The sequence below is a fragment of the Parasteatoda tepidariorum genome, chromosome 4 (assembly GCF_982258835.1).
Source record: "Parasteatoda tepidariorum strain Cologne lab strain chromosome 4, Ptep-v5.0, whole genome shotgun sequence".
Taxonomy (NCBI): Eukaryota; Metazoa; Arthropoda; class Arachnida; order Araneae; family Theridiidae; genus Parasteatoda; species Parasteatoda tepidariorum.
In genome coordinates this window covers 117,667,243-117,687,805 of record NC_141758.1, presented here as the reverse complement: position 1 = coordinate 117,687,805, position 20,563 = coordinate 117,667,243, and the positions used below count along the sequence as shown (strand labels likewise).

At 31.1% G+C, this 20,563-nt stretch overlaps 1 protein-coding gene across 1 annotated transcript in view; it reads left to right on the top strand.

Moving 5' to 3' along the window:
- Positions 1-20,563, top strand: part of LOC147812638 (NBAS subunit of NRZ tethering complex-like) — a 40,042-nt gene that overhangs the window by 6,843 nt on the left and 12,636 nt on the right. The window contains exons 3-5 of the mRNA XM_087161964.1: positions 2,366-2,474; positions 5,251-5,324; positions 14,658-14,705. The gene's annotated coding sequence lies outside the window, so the exon portion shown is untranslated. The remainder of the gene's footprint in view (positions 1-2,365; positions 2,475-5,250; positions 5,325-14,657; positions 14,706-20,563) is intronic.

The following is a 20,563-nucleotide window of genomic DNA, read 5'->3' as shown; positions in this document are numbered from 1 at the left end:
ATATTTTTTCGTGATCCATGCAACGCAAACGCGGGTTTGTTACATCCAAAACAGTGCTCCACGAAGGCAAATTTCTCCCAATACTTCATCCAGGAGTTCCCTTGTCTTCTGGATTGGGTTAAAAAAATACAAGAATACGGAGTTGATCATTTAGTCGTAAGCTTTCCCCTCCCCCCCCCAAAAAAAAATTTATTTCGGTGTTCAACGTCGGTTATAAGAAAAAAATACTTCCGATTCCAAGAGTCAAGAATCCACATATGTAAAAAAGGTTTATTCAAAAAAAGAACGTTCTTGTGTTTGATTTCGTAACTTAATTAATAGTTAGCACTAATTAATTAGCATATTTGAAGTCACCTATTAAGATTAGAACTCTTAATGGGTGTCTTCATCTGATGTAACCATTAAGATTTACACTTTGTTTGTGAAAATCAGATCATTAGAACGAAAGTTATTAATGGTGATGTCTTATCGCGTTGTACTGTTTAAATTGTTCATATGTAATGGTGGACACAATTCTATTTAATGTAATGTATTAATACATAATTTCTGTTACTACTAAGAAAGAAAAATATTTTCTGAAAATACCGAAATTCTCTAGTAACAGGAGTATATGTTTTTTTAATGTACGAAAAAAATGTGACTGCCCTCCTGTTTCAATGCTTAGTACCCGTTCTGTTGTAAAAAAAAATATATTTTTTGATCAGTGGTCGGAAACAGAAGGCTACAAGTAGCGAAACTACTGTATACTACTGAAACTACTGTAGTTTGCAGCGATTCATGGCAACTATTTTTAACGTTAGTTAAAAGTAGAAATAAAGTTCAAACGCAAAAATGTTTTTGTAGTTGATTGGTGCAAATTCTTCGCAGACCCGTCAACATACGCAATGATAATGCCTTTGTGGCCGAGAGTTAATAAGATCTACATCTGATGCTCGGTGCGAATTGATCCTGAGGAATCGAATTTTAAATATCTGGCTTTATCCATTGAGTAAATTAGCAGTGATTCTTTAAATGTGTCTTTAGAAATGTAATTTTATTTGGAATCCTATTCTTTCTTTGCATTTTACAGGACATGTTGTATTGGTCTTTGTGAAGAGACATGGCATTGACGTCATCGATATTTTATGATACACAACTAGTTCTGGTTCATTATGATTCAGCAATTGTAGGGTTTTTAAGAGAACAGGGTAGTTCTAAATGAATCTAGTCATTACAAACGGCTGTAACTATTTGACGAAAAAGAATTTATCGATAAAATTTTAACAGAATGTAGAAGAAACTTCAAAATTTTGTATACATGCCACAGATTTTGGTTTGCCCTGGTTACACGGACAACATATAAGATGTAATCCATTTCACGCCACACATTTTGAAGCATTTGTACAGTTGACGAAGCAAGCACATTAGAAATGCGTTTTTTGAGTTCAATTGTTTTGGACATAAGAAGCACATGCACCCTGTGTCCCGCAGTTGACTGATCGTTAAGACACGGTTCCCAGCAGATCACCGAAGTCAAGCATCTCTGGCTACGGTCAGTGTGCGGGTGGGTGACCACTTGGAGCAGTCAGCGTAGGGACCGAGGGTGTGCGGTATTGGTCCTCGTTAAACTGTTCTACCGTAAAGTGCTCGACTTCGCGTGCAGGTCGTTGGGCAACCGAAGTGGGGGTGCCATCCCCTCTTCAGAGGATCAAAATTGTTATGGCATGTCTACGGATGATCCTCAGGGATGTTTCCCAGACCGTTGCCAATAGCCCATTGTACAGCTCTAATGCGACGTAAATGAACAACAACATGCACCCTGTCTATCACATAACCCCATAGATAGAAATAATGGTTTGTCAAGTGCGGAGATCTTGGTGGCATTAACTCTTTTTATTGGCCGGTGAATTAATGCAATTCTTGTTGAGTGCTTTTCTTAAACAATTTAACGTTTGTAGACAAATTTCAAATTTGTAGTTTTCAATATGTCCAATCGAAAGTTTGTATGAACTGCTAGAACTTGAGACAAAATAAAAATTTGGAATAGCCCTCGTCTATAACTATTCAAATGCCGGGACCAAAACAAATGTGTAAAATCTAAAAGATAAGTATTATTTCAGACTATGAATTTTATCAAACCAACTTAGAATTAAGATTTCTTACAGAACACTATCATTAGAAAGAAACATTACACTTTCTAGGAAATGTATACAAATAAACCCATCTGTATACAAGTAACGCGATAAATAATGTGATTTTCAGTTTCATCCCGTTTTTGGCCCTTTGAATTAATGGATTCAAATATTCACTTCACATTTTCTCTTTAGTTTATGTTCACTTTTCCTGTAATCAGAGAAAACTAATTTATTATATTTCAACTTTTAAGGATCCCACAGAGAAGTGAAGGCCTGACTCATATGCCAGATTAAAACATTGCCTGACTCCCTTTCTTGAAGTTGAATACGAGGAATTGTAGCTTTTGAAAGATAAAAACTGTAAGTACGAGTAGAAAGTTCCATCCATATTTTTCTTTCTTAACTGTTTTATGCATTGCAATTTTTTAATTTTAAGCACCAGTCATGCAACAGTTTATTTTTAATAACTTATTGGAGATTCTAACTCTCTTAAGATCTCCCAAAAGACGCCCTGCTTAAAAGCATCATCCTTAGTGCAAAAGGATTTTCACCTCCCCCCCCCCGTCTACTTTTTGAAGAAGAAATTATTTTTAAAAATGATCACAATCAGAATTTTTGAGCTCCATATAAATTCTATTAGTAATTTTTACAATTTTAAATGAATAGCTTTTCCAGTAAAAGATTTGGTTTCTATGTTTTATTACTTTAATTTTATTTATTCATGCCAGTGAAAGATTTTAACTTATTACTTATGAATTTATTATTTAACCAAACAAGGTTTGTTGGTTATAATACACTATAACGAAATAATTTCCATTTGCCTATTTGCAGGTTAACTTCACTCAAAACTAAATTAAAACAAGTTCAACAAAATAAATTATTCCATAACCTCTCTATTAGTGTAAAAAGTGGGATATTTTTGCATATATAATTAAATGTCTTAGCTTTTCAGTGTCTTTTAATATAAGCATTTTAGGAGGCCTTGTAACTCTATAAATAGTTATTAAGCAATAAAGTGAAATTAATTAACAGTTTCAGTATACAGCAATTAAACAGGAAATATTTTAAAAGCCTTGAAATCACGTAACACGAGGTATTTGACAAGTGTGTTCAAAATCATAGATGACGCTTTTCTGTCCTCTGACAGAATTTCCGATTACAACAGAGACTGAATATGAACTTAAAAACCAGAAATCTGAAATAAATTGTTAAAAAAAATCATATGCTGGGTACTTGTGCTCACCACTTTTAGTTTAGGCCTTTTTAGAAACTTTGTCAGAAGTAAAAACAAAATAACTTAATGAATTGGGAGATGCAAATTACTCTTAATTGGGAGATAATTTAATATTTGGAGAATAAAGAAATGCATCATCAAACTGTTTCAAATTTCTTGCGAAGACAGAAAAATAAAAACAAAACCAGTTTGATTGTCCGATAAAAGTTTGAAATATTCACAAGAATCACGTTTCAACTCCTCTCCATTTTCTTTGGCAGTCAAACTGGTTTAGATGTTTTTAACCTCAGTTTCCTTTTTAAAGTGACTTGGATAGCGCACTTTAATTCTTTCTTCACTAAACTATTTATTGGCGAGCACTAATTCGTTATTTGTTTTTACTACAATGTTGACTAAGATTTTAAAATATATATTAAGAGTGGTAATTACAGAACACCTTTCAAAATTAATTAACAAGCAATTTCGCATACAGATTATTACGCATACGATTAGCCTTTACATATTTTTACTATAATTCTTCTTGAACTGTAAGCAAAATAGTATACAACATTAACATAACTAATATTTCAGAGAAGAGAAAAAATGTATCAAAATTGAAGAACATCAAAACATGTTTGAATGCCGTAGGAAAGTTTCATAAGTAATCTCAAGTAGAATTTCTCTTCGTGATAAATTTTGAATTGAATTTCATGCAGAGCGACCTCGCAAAAAATTTGCAGAAGGTACTGTCAACTGTTAAAACATTAAATGAACAATATGATCATCACTTAATTAGTTCTAAGAGTTCGTGTTGAGTCTAAGACGGCGGAATATGGCTGCTGATAAACACACAAGCTGTATTCACGTGGGTGGTATTAAAAAATCCACATGTATACTGCTTGTGAGTATTGTCTTTTTAACAAAATTTCTTTTATTTCATAGAAGAAGATATATTTCCGAATTAAAAAAAAATCACTTTTATAGTTAAAAGAAGACTTTTTTTTAAAAAAATTATTTTAAAAAAAACTGTAAACATTATAAAGAATACATATGACCTTTTCATGATCAATTATTACGTTCGATTTTATGCTTATGTAGCCTTTTCCCTCCCTCATAAAACGCAAATGTGGTTAAATTACAAAAAAATAATTCATTGACCTATGACCATCTAAATATTTTTTTATTATCTAAATATTTTTTTATTATTTATAATTTTATTTAGATTTAATGAAAAATATATTTATTAACTTTTTAAAAACGATATTTTGTTTCATTTAAAGCCATTAAGATCGAGTCCTAGAACGTAAAAATTATTCGATCTAAAGTTATTCAGGGTGGTCCGGTTTTTTTTTTGCGCATTCTACCTAAATATAATTATAGGTTTTAAAAATTAAAAGTTCTAAGTGTTGGTACTTCTTTTCCCGGACATCTGTAGACGTCGATCCATTGACGGGGCACCTTTTGGGAATCCTCCATTAACAAATCGAAAAAAATCGTGAGCTATCTAAAAATTTTCCTCGGTTACAGCGAATTTTTGATTTAATAAACAAGAGACAGCTGGAAATTTACATAAAAAGAAAATCCTCCCAATCCTGTAAGTCAGCTTGTCTATATCTGTTTAATGGTAAATCACATGCATGCATTGTGAGGGAAAGATAAACCAATTCTTTTGCATAATAATTTTTAATTCATTTTTATTGTTCAATATACATCTTTATGAAATAATCAAGCAAGTGTTATAAGAATGCATTAAAAACTTAAGCCACCTCTTCTATGTTACTCACTTGTTTCTCTTTCTTTTGCACCATGCATATATTTGTTGTTTTTATTAAAAGTGTTTTGAATATAATTTTCTTTAATTTAATTTTGTGATTAAAAGGCTTATTTAAACATTGCTAACTGTTTTCTTTGTAATTTTTGCAGGAAAAGTTGTGCCCTTAATTTTTTCAAAGGGAAGCTAGTGTGCAAATTGTATAATGTAGAGCGACCTAGTTCTGGTAAGATTTTTTCCCTTGTTACATTCAAATTTTTGCGTGTTGCAAATTGCAACACACATTTTCTATGAAACTATTGCTTCAATACTCTTTAATGTTGTATAGCGTATACTAATTACTAAAAAAAAACATTAATTTTCATGAACACAACCGAAGTTATGAAATATGTTTTAACTGACAGCAATGAATGTAGGAAATTGCTAGCCCTCCTTAGTCCATCAGAAATTTTTATTTGCCCATTTTTATAAAACAAAATGTCCTAAACAAGTTACAGCTAATTTCAGAAAAAATAGTGGAAAGTTTACAAGTTATATATTGCTTTAATAAGCAAGTGTCGGCTCTTTTTTTGACAAAAGAAATCACAAATATGAATTTTGCCATTTACAATGCCTGGTTAAGTCCTTTGTAGGAGAAAGTCACTACCATAAGATTAACCCATTTTCAAAAAGTTTTTGGATTGATAGGTTATAACTACATTTTAACATAAAAACAGGCTCAGTTTTATCTCCAATCGGTAACCCATTGTAGAAAAATATTAGTAAATTCTAGTCCGAATTGAATTTTTGTTAGTCCAGCCACCAAAACATCATAGCAGGGCAAAATACACTCTAAATACATTGTCCTTAAATCTTCAAATTTGAATTTTTTCTTTGCAGTTCCCAGAATTCCTGGAATCAAAATATTAGCAATGTTAAATCACTTGCTCAAATGCAGTTTTTGGCCAAAATTGGTTTGACCTATTGTATGAACTACAAACCGGACTTCATAAAAATAGCCAAAACAAGTTTTAATTAATTTTTTAGCTAGTAACCACAATATCGAATTTGACCTCAAAATGTTATTTTTCAGTAGACGTTTTGCTAAATCAGGTAACCTACCAAAAGAGGCATGCAAAGCCATATCTTAGCTAATATTTGACTAAGAAATAAAAGTTTGAACGTACATTAGCCTTCTTCAAATGTTTACCCATCGTGGGAAATCAATAACACACCCAAAAGTTCTAATTAATTAAAAAAAAAATTGGCTGGAGCATGTTAATATTAACCTAGAAACCACAAGTTTTAATTTGTTTCTAAGCATTTGTCCATTGTAGGAAATAATTGCACTACCCTTAAAAAAAGTTATCGTTGATAGTGACAAAGGTTCCAAATCAAACAAATTGTAGGAAATCTAATACCCATCGAAATTGTTTTGTTAGCATTACCCGTTAAAAAATAATGCCAAAAACAATTAAACTAATTTTTCTCAAAAAACCCACAAATTTTAATTTTTACTTTAGTGGGAAAATCTTTGAATGAACTTCATTTTATTCTCAAAAATCAACTGAAATAAAATTTGCAATGAAAAGAAATGACTCAAGTTTGACCATTTGACTTAGATTGAACACCGATTTCCTTTTTACATATTTTTTTTTGATACTGTAATAATATTTATATCTTGGAATTTGTACTTGCATTTGGATATAGTCATTGAGTTAAAAATAGGCAATAGTGAGTTTTATAAGTATGTAACACACAAACGAATTAAGGCCGGAAATAGGATCAAGATTAATTAAATTAAGGGGAACGTGATCATATAACAACATGCCAATAGTTGTTTCAATGGAATTCGAAGATAAATTTAAAAAATGTAATTCATAGAAAAACGATAGTTTTATGATATAAATCTCTTTTAAGGTAAATTTTAACATATGCTTCTGAAACCTGGACCATATCTTGTACGAAGGTTATGTTAGGTACCTTTGAGATTTAGGTCTTGAGAAGTATTTTTGGAGGAATTTAAAAAAAAAAATGGTGCGTACCTTAGAAGGACAAATCTAGAGCCTTATCACTCATATAATGAGCCTGATATTACTGACTTTATTAAGCGACGAATAAAATGGGCAGGCCACTATTTCAAAATGGATGAATATCGTACCAAAAATAGAAACTTCAATGCCAGACCTGTTGGTTCACGAAAAAAAGGCATACCGAATTTGAAATGGATAGATGGCTTAAAAAAAGACCTTTTGGTCTTAAAAACTAAGGACTGGAAATTCGGTTGCAGGAAAAAGCTTAGCATGGAAAAAACTTCTTCAGAAGGCCAAGACCCGCCTTGGGCTGTCGTGCCATTTATGATGACGATGAACGTGATCATTAAATAAAAGTGGTACAATGATGTCGTTGGATAACCCAATAGGTCACAAAGTGTGAGGTTTGGATAAATTGGTATCACCAAATTTGAAATAAGGTGAAAACTAACATTAATCATGATCATAAATAAATAAGACAATGACGTGCTATAGCCAGACACAAGCCTAGTATTTTACAAGGTGAGATGTTTACAAAGTGAAGTAAAACCTGTACTCAAATCAATAACATTACTCAAAATAACAACCAATCAACAACCAAATTACTCACCGCATACAGAAATAAAAAAAATGAAAAACCATCGCAAAAATGAACACAAATAAAATGGTGTATTCCCATATTCTTTTAGTTTAGCACAACATGCATTTAGAACAAATTCACAATTTTACCAGTAAAACGTATCTTTTGACACAATTTTAACAAAAAAAAGCCTTGAATTAGAAATGGGGGACAAGAGAATTTAACATAAAGCGTCGTGCATCAGAATAAGATACAAGAAAAAGACAAATTTAAATGATGATCATCAAGATAAATGCAGAAGGAATGCTTAAATTTGAAAAGGTCTTTAATGTTAAAGAAAATTAAAGTTTTAAAAAGTAGATATTCAATTAACAGAAATGTACGATTCGAGGATTTTATTAAACTTAAAAGCAAAGAAAAAGGATGTAAAAAAAATTTCTCTCGATTCGGACCTAAAGTGTTAAATATTTAAAAAAAATTCGTTAATTGGTATTGATCCAAAAAAGCGAGAGACTACTAAATTTAAAGAGCGAAGAGTTTGAAAATCAGACGAATCAAATTGATTAAGCCCCCCTGAAAAAATAAATGAAGAAAAAATAAAGGCGGGTATAGAGGGGCATCTCTCCCCACAGGAAGTATAATAACCGTGATGACCAGCGAAGAGAAGAGAACAGAAAGTTAATATTCTTTATAATAAGAAAAGTGAAGTTTTGCCAAACAAGATATTTAAAAAAATTATTTGCATTTAAATCGAGAAGACGAAACCCTAATTTAAGAAATTCACTAGGGAAATTTCGTGTGAAATAAATTCTATAAATAAAAAAGAAATAAAGGATTAAAAAATTAAAAGATAAGATTTAAATAAAAGAGTAAATTGTTAACATTTCGCAAAGTGTTACTGTGACAGTAGGTGAAACATATTCATAAACTAAAATGATTTATAATAAATAAATAAAAAACCTCCCTTTCTTAACTTTGTTAATCATTGTTCAACGTAGTACTGCTGCCTGTCCCACTTAATACCTTCTAATGGCATTTGTGTTATTTATCTTTGCGTCCCGAAAGCTAAATATGTTTATTTCACAAGTTTATTTAACAAGTTTAGCTACTTGCTGTCTATGGAATTGAACAAGAAGTTGGACTTGAGCCGTGGTGGCTCAGGGGATTGAGCACTCGCCCCTCTATAAGGTGAACTGGGTTCGAATCCCGGTGAAGGCAGGTTAATTTGAATTCCACACCCGCCTCGCACCGTCCACAGTGCTGACTTAAAATATCCTCAGTGATAGACGGATCATGGGTTAGAGTCCCCTTTGTCGCCAGGCTAACCGTGGGAGGTCTTCATGGTTTTTCTCTCCACGTAACGCAAATGAGAGGTAGTTCCATTAAAATGTCATCCATGAAGGGGAATTTCTTCCAATACTTGATCCAATAGTTCTGGATTGTGCTCAAAATTACAAGGCTACGGAGTTGAACATTGGTTGCCGTAAACTGAAAATTCGTACTGCTGTTTAACGACGGTTATGATATAAAATAAAAAATAAAAAGAAATCGGACTTTGAGTTCAAAATTTGCCCCATTGTAGGAAATAATTACCAGACATTTGTCAACCAAAACTTTGTTACCCACTCCACCTATAGATAATTAAAAAAAACATTAACCCAACTGAAAATAATGACGAAAGCAGTCTTGTTAACTTTCTTGTTAAGTAAAAATTCATGATTTTAGAAGATTCAAATTTAACAACTCAGTTGGACCCTAACAGTAAATCGTAAGCCTCTGTTTGGCATCAAAAACTTTCATTAGCCAACCAACTTAAAAAAATTTCTCTTTAAAACAAAAAGATTTTAAAAAAAGTCTCACTGCGATAATGTTGGGATGGATTGGCTTAGATGTTTACTCGAAGCACACCAACTCCAAATTATTTTTTGCCAACTTGCCCAGAAAGTAAAGTAAATGCTGAACATCATTGCATTGGTCATGAAATTGTAGATCTTTGATATCTATGAGCCACTGTTCTATTGTTGCAGGAATGTTTTATTTTAACCTACCCAAAAGTGCTTTTTAGCCAAAGCAGTTTATGATTGATTAAGCTAATTTTTGAACCAAAATTCTTCATAACTCTTAGCTTATTGTGAGAAATTACTATTTTGTGTTATTTCGTCAAAATTTCCACTAAGCCGTCGATCAAAAATTTAAAAAACTACAGCAAAAAGACTAACTGGGTTAAAAAAAAAAGTTTGAATTTTGCAATTTAACATTAATTTCTTGTAGATAAATGTTAAGCCTTCCATCCAAAAACAGTTATCAAATTAAGAAATATTTTATAATTTTATAACGGTCGTTGAACAGCCGATCCACTTTTTTGGGTTTACGACTGCTAATGTTCAACTCCATAACCTTGCAAATTTGAACCTAATCCAGAAGACAAGGGAACTCCTGTGTAACGTATTGGGAGAAATTTGCCTTCCAGAAGGACTTTTTGAAAACCTTTCACGGTAGCCTGATGGCAAGGAGACTCTAACCCATGATCGGTATACCACTGAGGATATTTTAAGTTAGCACTGCGGTCGGTGCGAGCCAGGTGCGGAATCCGTATCGACTGGCCTTCGCTGGGAATCAAACCCCGTTCACCTCATTTGAAGGCTCTATCCCCTGAACTACCACGGCTCAAATTAAGATATAGTTAAGTTATTATCTGAAACACCATAAGCCATTTCACCAGCACCATTGTCTGCCTGAAATTAGAGTTTATTGTAGGATGCCGTTATCCCTCCAAACAATTTTCGGTAAAAAGCAAATTCAGCCTAAATTGTAAAGTGGGCAAATATAAAATTGAATTTTGTCTTAAAATTTAACGCATTGTAAGAAGCATTTAGATCTCGTCCGCCCTCCAAACATTTTCGTTAACTCGTCGCTTAATCTAAAGTAATTTTGCCGTTAGCGTACTCATTGTAAATCGTTATCCTATCAAAAAAATTATCATTAGCTTCTCCAAAGTCATCAAGTATATAAGGAAATAAGTTTTGTTATTTTTTTAACCTAATAGCAAGTCCATTATAGAAAATCGTTAAGCAAACCATTATCCCCCGAAAAATATTTTTAGTCTATTATAGTATTTACGAAGAAACGTTTTAGATCATTTCGTCGCTTTGAAACTAAACCGTTGTAACTCAAAAAAGTCAAAAAATGAGATTTTTGGGTCATTTTGTGTGAAAAAAATCACCCTTTTAGAAAAACAACCTGTTATCTTTATAGTTCCATTAAGTTAATTTAGAGAGCAGTAAATCGTCATCGCATTCCCGCGATTAGCATTAGCGCGGAAAGTTTGAAATCACTCTCCTGAAAAACTTGCTTTTTTGAGTTACCACGGTTTAGTTTCAAAGCGACGATTTTTGATCTACAACCTGAAAGTTTGAATTTTTTGCCTTGAAATTTAAGCTATATAAGGAAAACCCACTTGTAAATTAAAGTGATTAATGGCCAATACAAGTTTTTAATTTAAAAAAACCCGAGGCTTGAATTTTGCTTTTAAACAAAATCCATAGTAGGCAATCCTTACCCCACTAAAACGGTTCGTTTCACTTAAACTTCTCTTACAATATGGCCTTGACAAAATATTGCGATTCTTTTTCCCAGAAAACGAATTTTATCTTAATTCTGATCAAAAAACACCAGTTAGAACTTTGTCTCCCATTTTAGCAAATTGTTGTTCCTTTAAAAAATTTTGTCCTCCCGTTCACCCAAACAAAATCTAATTTATCTAAAGTTTATGTAAAGTTAATTAATTTCAAGTTCATATAATTTTTCTCAAACTGCAGTATTTAAATTTTACCGAAAGCGCCAGTTTTTTGTATAAAAAAATAATAATAAAAAAAACCATTATCGCACCAAAATCTTGGGTTAGCTGCCTCGCCAATAAAAAATAATAACCAAAAACAATACCCAAGCAACAATTTTACTTCGGCTCCAGTTCTGTCGTGCAATATGAAAAACAATGCAAGTGCTTCGTTACTGATTTCAATAAAAAGTGGCTTCGCAACTGTTTTCTCTCTATTGCTAATGCTAATGCTATAAACGCTGAAATAGATTTTTCTAAAACTGATAAAACAAATTTCATTTTTGAAAAACATATATTTCCGATATGTAGCTTATAATAGAAAGTCTCAACTTGAATTTTTTTTTGTCTTTATTAATCTTTTGAAACTAAATAGTTTCTCTTTGTTTGATTATTACATTTTTTATAGTTAATATAAAAACTTGTTAAAATTGCGCTGGCTTGAAAGAAAATTATATTTTAGGATCATTCTTTTTAGGTCATTCACAAAAACAATTTTACAAGGCAGATGCGTGAATAATTAATTTTTGCTTGCAGTTTTTTTCACTTTCAGACCTAACAAAATTCATTATAGAAATATAACTAGAATTAAAAAAAATATTCAGATGCCTATTCTCGAGTGAGCTACAAGATGAGCACAAAATTATTTATAACTTAATCTTCAAAAACGAAATACATGAGACTTAAAGTAAAACAAAAGTGAAAATAAATTTTATTAAACAGAAAAACTTTAAAAATAAAATTTGCAAGGTTGTTTAATATCAATTGCATTGTGGGGAGAGTCATATCGACAATTCATCTGTGAAAAGGTACCCCAACATTGAGGCGAGTTAACATATCTTATATACTAGTGAACTAGAATTGTGTTTATGTATTGGTAGACACACTACAGCATCACAAACGTCGGTGACAGCTAAAAGACATTTCCTTTACTTCCAAGTCTACAAAGAACATTATTATTAATCTTGATTGAAAATAAGATTCTGGACTGATGATATAGAAATAACTGAACTCAGTGGCGCGACACCCCATAGAGGGCCAAGGCCTACTGTGCCCATCTTAGTTTTCTTGACCTTGGGCTCTGGAGTGCAGGAGCAGATGTTCCGGTTAGGGGGTCAGCCGAGCACGAAACAGTGTTTAGTTCCCATGGTACTCATTCATCAATCCTACTGAAGGGATGAAAGGCTGAGTCAACCTTGCCCGGCCCAAGGATCGAACCAAGGACCTGTGGCTCCACTCAGCCACCGGGCGTCATGATATAGAAATAGCCCCCAAAAATTCGATGGGTAGTTTTGTCATTCAGATATAAAAATTAACTAAATTCCAATTTCCACTTGAGTAAGTTTGAAAGTTTAGTCTGGAGAAGTTTGGAATTTGAAAGCGAAACAATTGCCTTAAAACCTCCAACTATAAGACTTGTTTCAGATTTAAAGAATTTTTTTAATATTCATGGCTATAGTTCTATTTTTCTTCGACTCAATCTCTTCATATTAATAAAATAGATTTATCAATTATTCTGTTAATTGATTAATAAAATTGAATATTAATTTCTGATATTAATTAATAACTTAATTTATCAATTATTCATATAATTTAGTAATAAGTATATATCATGTTTCCTTAGTAAATAAGAGAAGTAGGAATTCTATAAATCATCTCGATAAAAATTAACATTCTGGCTCTTTTTTTTCTGAAGAATCTGGCTGAAAATAAATATTAAAACAAAAAAAAATGAAATACGTTTGGCAAAATTACTATATAAAAAGTCGCATCTATTGGACCAAGATCCAAAAAAAGTGCATTATGATGAATGTGACATTAAATATACTAAATTACCAAAAAGAAACAAACAAAAAAAATTTATTATTTAAAAAAAAAAATCATTTGTAAAAATAAATAAATCGACACGATTGTACCATCTTTTTAAACTGTTTTGATAAGTATTAAAATCATGTAAATCGTTTTGATAAGTATTAAGTGTTCGTAAAGTATTAAAATTTCATATAATAATAGCAAAAACAAATGCAACTAAAAGAATAAATTTTGCTGTAGAAACAATGAATTTGCATGAATAACATCCCATTCTGATTTCATTCAAATTTAGCAGCTCAAATGGACCACTTAAAAAAAAGAGAGAGAGAAAGTGAGATAACTCTGCATAGCTTTTGTTCTAATGATCGGATTGATGAAAACTAATAAGTGTCGGTCTTAACAGCTCAAAAGGGTGAACTCAAGAGCTAACTAATTAATGCTAACAATTGACTAATTAATATATATTATTAAATTATGTTATAGAATCGGAGACAATACATTCCCTCTGAACTTTTTTCAAATTTTCAGTGAATTTTTTAACAACTTTCATTAAATTTTACTAAGATTTTTTTTAAACTACTATCTTAAAATGCTAAAAATGCAGACAATCAAACATAAAATTTTCTAAATTAAAATTTATTTTCACTAAGATTCAACTTTCTTGAAAATGAGATGATTATTTGAGCACAAAACATGTAATTAATTTATAGGTATATGCATGCATAATAAAGTACATTAGTTAAAAGCTTGTAAAAGTATAATTTACTTACGACTAATAATGAGAAATAAATTGCTTGTTTGATTTACTTATAATTTCCATCCAATCAGTTCTTAAAATTGAGCCCTTGGAGGGTATAAAGATAATTCACATTGGTAATACAAATCTATAATAACAATATCTATTATAAAACTGCGCAGAATTGATGCAGTTTTAATAGGTACCAAATAGACTAATAAAATACACTGTACCGTTAGTATCTTTGCTACCTATTAAAACTACACCAATTACCATAATACCGGTAGTGCTTATTACCAAATTTAATGAAACATTGACGTTAATAAAAGTACGCTCTTGTGATTAATTATTTCTGCTGTTTACTGATTTCCATAACAGTAGACGGTTTTAGACTTTATCCTAAGGAGAGTTCTTTATATAGACAAACTATAAGTTACTGTCTCGTTTTTCCCTGCTCTTATGATCTTTTGCACCGTGCACACTTACATTTTGTAAAATATAAGTATCATTAATTTTTTAATGAATTTTATTGTTTGAAATGCCTATTAACATATTTTACATTATTTTATTTGCAATTTTTACAGAACAAGTTGCGGCCTTCTTTTCTGATAATGTGATACTCCATAATTCAGGTAAGAATTTTATTCTCATGTTCCATAAATTTTAAGATCTAAACCTGTTTCCATAAAAAATTCAATTTTAACTTCTCAATTAAGATTCAAAAACACTTTTAGTTTTTTTTCTAGTTACAGTAATACTATTTATACTATATAAAACCCTTAATAACTTTGCTAGTTCTTTTTGCTAGCTTTCTTTCTCCGCTCAAAACAACAGATTTCAGAACACGAGGAATATTTTCTTAAACTTTGATTCCAATAAACTTGAATTTTGATGTACACAATCTTTTTCACTTTCCTTAACTTAAAAAGAGATTTTTTTATCCATAGTGGAAAAATACCATCAAGAAAATTTTTCGCTTTATGCATGCATGGCAATTTTCTTACTTTTAACAAAAGTAAAAAGTACGTATTTTTACACGCTGGTCATTAAATGTCCCCCTGTCCAATGCCCATCAAGCAACAAGGGATATGCTTAAATAACTATCATTTGATCAGTTGTGAAAATCTCTTTGAAAAAGCTTTTTCCGAATCTGTAGAATTGATTTAACTCCTACCCCTTTGTAAATTTTATTTTATAACCGTCGTTGGACATTCGACCCAATTTTGGGGATTTACGACTACTAATGTTCAACTCCGTAGCCTTGTCATTTTGAACTCAATCCAGAAGACAAGGGAATTGCTGGATCAAGTATGGGGAGAAATTTGCCTTCGTGAAGTATTTTTTGATTTAACTAGCCCACATTTTCGTTTCAAAGAGGGGAAAACACGAAAACCTCCCACGGTTAGACTGTCGGCAAGGGTCTAATCCATGATCCATCTACCACTGATCATATTTTACGTCGGCACTGTGATCTGTGCGAGACGGATGCGAAATTCGTATTGATCAGCCATCGCTAGGGTTCGAACCCAACACTTTATCCCCAGAGCCACCACGACTCCCCTTTGTAAATTGGTGAGAACAAAGAAAAAATACATCCACAGAGGGCCAAGATGAGGAATCCTTATAATAAATACTAAGGAGACGTCTATTGTTTGACGACTATTTTAAAGCCATCAAACAATTTAAGATTGAATACACCCCATTCATTTCTGGAACATAAAAACAGATGTGAGATGTATGTTTAAAGATGCATGTAGTTAATATCGTTACAGTTTGAAAATTTAAAAAAGAAAAATTTGAATTTTTATTTTATCTTGAAAAGTAAGAATGACTACGTAATCTTTTTCTAAACATTTATATAAATGCATTGAGTGTTACCCGATTTGTTTACATCCGTCAGATATGTTAAAATTTGTTACAACTATACGTTTCTTGAAATATTAATACAACAGTAAAACAATTTTTTTTTACAATTGCGCATGCCATATTCAGTTAAAAGTATTATAATTTTTGTTAATTTTTTACTATTAAGTTGAAAAAATATGAAAAAAACTTCGTACTGAAAAAACCTTTGGTTTAGTAGATTTGAAAACATTTTTTTTTTAATGTTTTGCTAAAATAGATTTATTAAAATTGTGTTTGAAAATTTAATATAATACAAATATAAGTATTTTTTGAAATTAAAAATATTACATAATTTTTAAAATAATTTAATGCTAATTGCAATCTCTTCTGAAAATATTTTTATTTATCCTTGGAATTACTCCATGCATGTTGGGATTTTAATGTTTGGATTAGGTTCAAAAATTGCACTCCATCAAACCTTTATGACAAATCAATTTTAAATATGGGCATTGGTAAATCAAAAATAAATGCAATTAAATAGTGTCGTTGTTCATTATTTTGCTGTTGAAATTATCTTAATGATAACAGCAACTAATGTTGAAATTTCAAATTTTTCGTTCTATGCATTGAAATTTCTTGTGAAAATATTAAGTAATTTAGTGTTTATTACATGCCAATGGCCCTGTTAATTAGGCTAAGAAGAATTTATTTTTGCTTCTTTCATAACTTAATAGATTTCCAGCTTTATCGCTGTTATTTTTCTAGAAAGTTTAGCAAGAAACGCATCATCAAACTTTCATATTGGTTTTACATTTAGTCACCGAAATACTCTTCAAAATCTCTTTTTCTTAATGTTATATCTTGAATCGTATATTCAAAATTTGATATCTCAAAAACTATTCGAGCGATTTTGTTCGAGTTTTGAATTGAAATTTGATAAATTAAAGTTATCAAATTAGTTTATTGATAATTTAAAATTAGATACTTTAAAATTATGTAAGTTTTTTTTATGCCTCAGAAATCAAGTTTTTTTCGGTTATTACTTAATAAAATAATAAATATTTATCAGATATTATTTTTTAGCCTGAATTATCTTCCGATAATTAAATTTTATAGGTTAAGACATAAACTATTAAGATTCAGTCCTAAGAATCCAGAAAAAAATATCCGATCATTAGATCATACGTTATTCAGGATGTCCACTCTTTATTTTGCACATTGTATAAATTTAGAAAAATAGTAAAAACACTAGCTGTTATTTTAATCGCTATTTTGATTTTTTTCGAAGTTTTCTTTGCAATACAATTTAAACAGCGTTGAGCGCCTCAATATTTTTAAAAAAAAATTTAATAAGAAAGCTTAATTTTTTTTTTGGATGAATATCGCAATTAATATTTTTTACAATCGCTGTTTTATTTAATGATTAAAAAATGAACCAAAATAGGCAGTTATACTTCATTAGTAATTGCTATAATACGTATTACCGAAAGCAAATTATTAGTTTACAGATCAATCTGACTAAAATTTTTATCTTGCCCACAAAATAATATAACATAACAAGAGCAAACTGTTAAAGATTTTGTTCTTAAAATGACAAATTTAAATTTTGCCATCAAATGATAAACCCAAAGGCAGTAAACCTTTTCTTCCACCACAAATAGTGTTTCCGAAATGCTTGTCCATTTTAAGCATTAGTTAGTAGAGTAGCTATAAAAGTTGGCCTTTTCTAAAAAAGTCCAAGCGGATTTTATTCAGGAAGCAGTCTTTTATTTAAAAAAAAAAGCTGACTTTTATTGGATAGTTTTAATTTTATTTTTATCTTATTTTTCTAAACCAATGTGTGTGGAGCCGTGATAGTTCAGGGCATAGAGCGTTTGCCTTCCAATGAGGTGATTCAATGAGGTGAAATCCCGATTGCTGGTCGATATTAATTCCGCATCCTTCTTGCATCGACGTATGTGCTGACGTAAAATATCCTCAGAGGTAGTAGGATCATGGGTTAGGGTCCCCTTGCAGTCAGATTAACCGTGGAGGGTTTCCGTGATTCTCTTCTCTTAATAACGCAAATGCGGGTTAGTTCCATCAAATTAGTCACCCAGGAAGACAAATTTCTCCCAATACTTGAGCCAGGAGTGCCCTTGTCGTCTGGATTGGGTTCAAAATGACAAGGCTACGGAGTTGAACATTAGCAGTCTTGGGTTGGCGATTCAACGACGGTTATAAATAAATGAATAAATAAACCTGTGTGTATAAACGTATTGTGCCTTGTATTTAAATTAAATTTATTGATTGCTGTTCAGTAAAAGCTACAAATAATTTTTTTTTATAATATAATACTTAATGATATCTAATGCTGCAGTTCGCAATAATACATGTTAAAATATTATGTTATAACGGATAATGTGACAGAAGCAATCACTATTTTACCCACTGATGAAGATTTAATAGATACTTTCATGTCTTCAAGCTGTAGAAGTTTAAATTTTAATTGAACTTGGTTTTTAAAAATATATGAATAATTTAAGTTTTTATTAAATTATAAATATCAAGTACGTGGTGCAAAAAAATCGAATCACTCTGAATAACTTTTTATCCATTTATCGGATTTTGATGTTCAAAGACGCAAACTAAATGTTTTCCAGGAGTGAGTTCAAACAAGGTAATTTGTGCGGACGATATTTTAAGTTCTAGATAATCTGTAGATTTTTCCATCGAATTTTAGATAGTTAGTTAAACGTTATGCCAGGAAAAAGTTTCGTATGCTAAGCACCAAAAAGGGGGAAAATATAGCTTAAATAAATTTAAATAAGTTTTTGATATCCAACTTCAAAAGGTTGAATTTTACTACTAAATTTAAGGCTGTAGTTCTGTATCATTAGCAATATATATATATATATATATATATATATATATATATATATATATATATATATATATATATATATATATATATATATATATATATATATATATATATATATATATATATATATATATATATATATATATATACCAAATAATTACTGCAAAACAGCGTTTTGTTAAGTTTTAAAAATTCTGCAACTTTTTGAAGTGAAGTTTAACATTTGACCACAAAGGCCTAGATTATATGAGAACATCGTAAGTTATAACAGCCCTTAAAACTTTTTATCAGCCAGCTAGCTTAATTTTTTTTTACCACAATAAGAAAAGAGCCCCGATGTCTCAGCGGGTCAAGAACTGAACTATCTTTGGGAAAAACGGTGTTTGGGCTGCTTCATGAAACCTATACAGATTCAGGTCGATTTCCATTCGATCGTCTGCGGAAATGGCGATCTGTGTTGAATGCTGACTAAATTGCCACTATCGTGCCATTGGTCTACGAAATAACTAACCATTAACCTCCATCCCCCCTCAGCCAAGAACAATTTTGTCTATAGCAGAAATGCTTGCTTCTAACCTGCTTACATGCATTTTTGAAATCATAACAGCTTCTATAGCTGATTAAGATTATTTTTTTAATCTGATTTTGTTTCGAACTGTTAGGTCATGTAATATTAATCTCATACATTGATCCGGCGAAAGTTTTCGTCAGCGCACCCATAAAAAAAAGCTTTAGCAAGAAGTTTAAAGTAAGTTTTCTCCAGGAAAGCATAATTTTGATTTTTTCTCAATGCGTTTACCGATTCCTTTTGTTTTATAACCGGCATCAGACAGCCGATCTATTTTTGAGTTAATGTCTACCAATGTGCAACTGCCTAGCCTTGTAACTTTGAGAACATCCCAGAAGACAGGGGGAACTCTTTGATCAAGAGTATTGACATAAAATAGCCTTCGTGAAGGATTTTTCTTATGGAGTAGAATACAAGAAATGTGAAACATGAAAAGAAAAACCCCGAAAGCCTCTCACACTAAGTACAAGGGAGTTCGAACCCATCTACCAACAAGGATATTTTACGTCACCACAGTCGTCAGTAAAAGCCAGGAGTAGAATTCTTAACGATCAGCCACCTGTGGAATTTGAGCCAAGGTCACCCTTTTGGGAGGAAAAGCCCTCTATCCCCTGAATCAGCGAGACTTATTGTCTAAATGCATAATTTTATCCATTGTAGGTAGCAAGCTTCAACAAAAAAAAAAATTTGATATGAATTGTTTTTACATTTACAAAATCCGAAACAAAGCGTAACCCATATTAATCGTTAGCTGCCTTTCTCTCACAAAAATATTTTCGTTAGCTCATTGCTCAAACTAAAATTGTAGCCAAAGTAAGATCTGCAGAATTTTTGACAAGTTATAATTTTGTCTCCAATCATCAGACTGTTGTGTGAAATGGTTTTCAACATCCAAAAAAAAATAGATTATGACTGAAACTAGCTTTACTTTTTTAACGATAACTGAAGGATTAAATTTTACCTCCAAACGCTGGTTTATAGTAGAAAAATTTAACCTGCGATAGACAACCTATTGCAACAAAAATATCGTTGTGGTTATTTTTTCCTAATTTTATTCCTTACATTTAAATACTATTATAACTGTTAAAACTGAATCAGTAATCTAACGAAGGAATTAGCTTAACTCACTTGCTATTTTCGTTAGCTCAGCAACAACAACAAATTATTGTTGAAACAATATTTAAAGAATTTTTACTACTAGTTATTTTCAAATA